The sequence below is a fragment of the Myotis brandtii genome, unplaced genomic scaffold (assembly GCF_000412655.1).
Source record: "Myotis brandtii unplaced genomic scaffold, ASM41265v1 scaffold738, whole genome shotgun sequence".
Classification (NCBI taxonomy): Eukaryota; Metazoa; Chordata; class Mammalia; order Chiroptera; family Vespertilionidae; genus Myotis; species Myotis brandtii.
The window spans coordinates 142,458-147,740 of record NW_005370932.1 but is presented as its reverse complement, the minus strand read 5'-3'; the positions used below and the strand labels follow the sequence as shown (position 1 = coordinate 147,740).

At 42.0% G+C, this 5,283-nt stretch overlaps 1 protein-coding gene across 1 annotated transcript in view; it reads right to left on the bottom strand.

Moving 5' to 3' along the window:
* The window catches only part of LOC102252966 (probable ATP-dependent RNA helicase DDX10), a gene marked incomplete at its 3' end in the record, with an annotated part of 62,445 nt that overhangs the window by 9,575 nt on the left and 47,587 nt on the right, over positions 1-5,283 (bottom strand). The window lies entirely within an intron of this gene.

Sequence of the window (5,283 nt, the reverse complement as noted above, 5' to 3'; positions counted from 1 at the left end):
ATGGTGTCACTGACCTGGCATCACACATCAAGGACATTCATCAAGTGGCTTTGGGGTGCAAAGCTTTCCGCCAGGTTCCTCCAGGACACAGAACACGCCGTTACCCAAGACATTACCCTGAAATATCAGCTCAGACTAATTTCCTCATTCTGCAGCCGCTCAGAGGACGGGTCCACAGCTGCTTGGCTGACCAGGATGAGTGGTGCTCCAAGGGCAGGCCAACCCCCACAGGCTACGCCCCCCAAACCAGTGCACGGATGTGTGCACCAGGCCTCTAGTCTCTATATATATAAAAGCCTAAGTGACCAAATGACCGAACAACCAGTCGACCAAATGCTATGACACGCACTGACCACCAGGGGGCAGACGTTCAATGCAGGAGCTGCCCCCTGGCGGTCAGGGCGCTCCCACAGTGGGAGCGTTGCTCAGCTGACTACTGGGTGCCAGACGCTGGGCTCATGGCTGGAAAGCGCAGCTGTGGCATCCTGAGCCTCTCCCGCCTCCACGGCAGCACACTACCAAGTGGTGGCAGAGGCGGCAGGTGCTGCGGGGCCAGGATGAGCAAGAGCGGCACGGCGCCCGGCCAAGGCTCAGGCTCCTCCCTGGCCACCTGCTGCTTCGCACACTACTACATCCCTCGGGGGATGCCGGACTGCCCCAAGGGGTCCTGGATTGTGACAGGGCGCAGGCCAGGCTGAGGGGCCCCGCCGGTGCACGATTCTGTGCACAGGGCCTCTAGTTAGTAAATATTAGAAATATCATTTTTTAAAATAATTATTGTTGAAAGTATTACAAATATCCCCTCCTCCCCCCTCATTGACACCCTCGTCAGCCCCTGCCCCTTACCCCAAGCCTTCACCAACCTATTGTCTGTGTCCATTGGTTATGCATATATGCAATACAAGGTCTTTGGTTGATTATCTCCCACCCACCCAACCTCCACCACCTTCCTTCTGAGATTCTGCACTCTGTTCCATGCTTCCATGTCTCTGAATCCACTCCATTCATCAGTTTATTTTGTTACTTAGATTTCACATGAGTGCGATCATGTGATACCTGTCTTTCTCTGAATGACTTATTTCACTTAGCATGATACTCTCCAGGTCCCTCCATGCTGTCATGAAGGATAAGAGGTCTTTTTACTGCTGCATAGTATTCCATGGTATAAATGTACCACAGCTTTTTTATCCACTCATCTACTGATGGGCACTTACTTGGGCTGTTTCCAGATCTTAGCTATTGTAAATCGTGCTGGTATAAACATAGGGGTGTATACATATATTTCTTAGAATATATTCCTAGAAGTGGGATCACTGAGGCAAATGGCAGTCCCATATTTAAATTTTTTAGGACACTCCATACAGTTTTCCATAGTGGCTACACCAATCTGCATTCCCACCAGCAGTGCACAAGGGTTTCCTTTTCTCCACATCATCGCCAGCACTTGTCATTTGTTGATTCGTTGATGGCAACCATTATGACAGGTGTGAGGTGATACCTCATTGTCGTTTTAATTTGCATCTCTCTGATGATCAGTGACTTTGAGTATTTTTTCATGTCTCTTGGCCATCTGTATGTCCACTTTGGAGAAGTATCTATTTAGGTCCTTTGCCCATTTTTTAATTGAAATGTTTGTCTTCCTTTTGTTAAGCTGTATGAGATCCCTATATACTTTGGATATTAACCCTTTATCAGATGTATCATTGCCAAATATGTTCTCCCATACAGTGGGCTCCCTTTTCACTTTGTTGATGGTTTCTTTTGCTGTGCAAAAACTTTTTATTTTGATGTAGTCCCATTTGTTTATTTTCTCCTTAGTTTCCTTTGCCATAGGAGATGTATTGGTAAACATATTGCTATGAGAGATGACTGAGATTTTGCTGCCAATGGCTTCTTCTAGGATTTTCATGGTTTCCTGACTTACATTTAAGTTTTTTATCCATTTTGAGTTTATTCTGGTGTATGGTGTAAGTTGAGGAATACCATTTTTTTTTAATTTCTGTGACATCAAAAAAACTGGGACTCTGAATACCTTTTTCAAATTTTCCTCACTAGCTAGAATTCCTAGTGACTTTGTGGCTATACTACAATAGAAGATCTAGATACTAAGAAACAAATCAATTAAAAAGAATTTTTTTTTAATCCTCACTCAAGGATATGTTTGGAGGGAGGGAAGGGAGGGAAAAAGGGAATGAGAGAAAAAGGGAGGGAGGAAGGGAAGAAGGGAGGGAGGGAGGGAGATCGGTTACCTCCCATTAATGTCCCAACTGGGGATTGAACCCAAAATCTCTCATGGGACAATGCTCTAACCAACTGTGCCACCTGGCCGGGGTTAAAAAGAATTTCTTAAATAGCTCTATACCTATAGCAAGGAGACAATTTCTCATTTAAGCCACTAGAATGTTGTAATAAAATTAGTCATTTAATAAACATGGAACCCAGTACATTAAGGAAATCTAATCACCTTCCTAGGGATTTGGCTAATTAGAAATGTATCTCTACCCAGTGAAAAACTTGCCTCCAATTCATGTACTTCTTCTTCTCCCTTACCTAGTAACATCTTATTTCGTGCTGTACCATAATAAATTTCTACATAAACTGGCCAAAAGGCACCCACAGTTACTTAAGCTTCTTGTACTACTTGACTACAGATTTCGCTGATACTTTAGTGTCAGCTATTACATGCAAGCAGTAAGACAGAATGCAATTGGGTATTTATGGAAATTTTTTAAAGACCCAAAAGAAAAAGTAATCTCAAAGCATTCCCTTCAGGTTTTCTTCCATAAAATAAGAAGGCAAGTTTTTACAGTTAACCAAATAAACAATTTACTGAGAAACTGTGGCAGGAATAAACTGAAGAACACAAAGAAATAGAAGATGAATATCCCTATCTTCAGTGATGTAACAATCCAGTTAACTAGAAAACACACACACACACACACACACACACACACACACAATTTAAAAAGCCCCAAAATGGTAAATGAGTGTCAAAGAACTACCACAGGCAATAAATGCCATGAACTCAGAAGTGAAAAGAGACCAGTCAGGGTTAGCCAGAGAAAAACAGAAGCATAGCAGATGGACTCTGAGGTGGGCCCTGAAAACAGAAAGAAAAAAGCTAAGGAATCCCAAAGGGGGAGAATGGCATGAACAAAGGAAGGGAAACTGGAAAATATGAAGCAAACTTAAAGAGAAATTCAAGCAAAGCCAGTACATGTAAGTAAATAGCAGGAAAGGTTGCTAGGAAGATACATTAGAGTCTGGTTTGGTTTGGGAGAATTCTTGGATGCCTCTGTAGAGAGAGACTGAATACCATCGTATGTAAGCAGAACTTTATCACTGAACACTGGAGGGAAAACTGACTTTGTTGACTTATTATTCTGTAATACAAAGACTGAAGGGCAATTTTACATCAAATGTTGACTTCAAAACTCCACTTCAACACGTAAGGTGAAACTCCAGTGTAATACCTTTACAGAAGTATGTGCGAGTATATCTTTATGTGTACACAGACACATAGAAAAGTATGAAATAAATCAAAACTGTTAAAAGTTTTAAGTTAACTGATAAATTTTTTAAAATTAGAGGCTACTATATGCCAGGCATTGAAATAGAGTGACAAAACAGACATAGTGCTGGCCGTCACAGAACTAAAAGACCGCTACAGACATTAAAAACAGTGAGTTTGATTGGTATGAGTGCCACAGCAGACATACAGGAAGCAATGAGAATTTATAATGGAAAGCTCTATTGAATGTAGTGTAGGAGTCAAGAATACCTACCTATGGAAATGACTCTATAAGCTGAGACCTAAAGAACAATTAGAAATTAATCAAATATTATGGAGAGTCAATTTTCCAGGGGCAAAAGGCAGCAGTTGAGAGAGTCAAGTTTTATCTTCTTCATGCTTATTTGCTTTTTCTAGGTTTTCTAAATGCATGAGTATTAAAAAGGAAGAAAAAATTAAGGGTGAACATCAAGGTTTACAGTTGTGAGTACGCAAAACAGTTTATTCTTATATTATTATGTATTAATTATTGTATTATTTTTCATATGAACAACTGTAAACGTGCTTTTGCCCCACTCTGTATTTACGCCTTTCACTAAGTATATTTCATAACCAAAAATCTAGTACCAAATACCTTCCTCATTGTATTTTAATATAGACTAGTATGACTCAAATGTTTCATCCTCATTTCCTATGAAGAAATATGAATTTAAAGCATCTCCCTTCGCAGTGTTGGACTAAACTAACTCTGAAGGCAGAAATTATTACTATATAAAGTAGTGAGGTAACAGCATGAGCAGAGACAATATCTAAGCAACATCACAACTTCTGAGACTACAAGATTTCATCAGGGACCTGGATAAGGGTCAAAAAGGACAGAGATCAGTTAATACTGGCCACAATGTAGTATACTTACTAAAATGCCCTCAAGGCAACTAGACTGGGGGTGAAGTCGATAAAAAAGCTTATTTTGTGTGGCCCAAAGAACAATCAAGAAGAAGGGAGATTAGTGGGTTGAGGATAAACAACCCTTTAACATTCTATAACCAAATGCAGAGATGGAGAGAAAAATCAATAGGCCCGCGACTCTATATAGGGCCAAACTATAGCCAAGGGTAAAGAGAAAGATCTAGAACATCAAAAAGTCATCTACTAAAGGTCTCTGATCTTTATACTGACTCATAAACAAGAAGAATAATCTAATTATCTACATCTATCATATCTACCCATTCATGCTCCCAAGAAGAATCTGGGAGAATGAGTTATGACTAAAGTCACAAGAGGGCCATATCCAAACCTTTCAAAACTATAGCTAACAGAAAAAAAAATATATATATATATATACATACACACACACACATACATACATACATATGCATATATATACTAGTAGCCCGGTGCACAAAAATTTGTGCACTCGGGGGCTGGGGGGAGTGTCCCTCAGCCCGGCCTGCACCCTCTCTAATCTGGGACCCCTGGAAGGACATCCTACTGCTGGTTTACAGGAATCGGGCCTAAACTGGCAGTCGGACATCCCTCTCACAATCTGGGACTACTGGCTCCTAACCACTCACCTGCCTGCCTGCCTGATTGCCCCTAACCACTCTGCCTGCCAGCCTGCTTGCCCCCAACTTCCCCCCGCCGCCAGCCTTCTCGCCCCCAAATGCCCCCCGCCAGCCTGATCACCCCCAACTGCCCCCTGTACCAGTGTGCTCACCCCAACTACCCCCCCTGCCGGCCTGCTCGCCCCTAACTGCCCCCCCTTGCTGGCC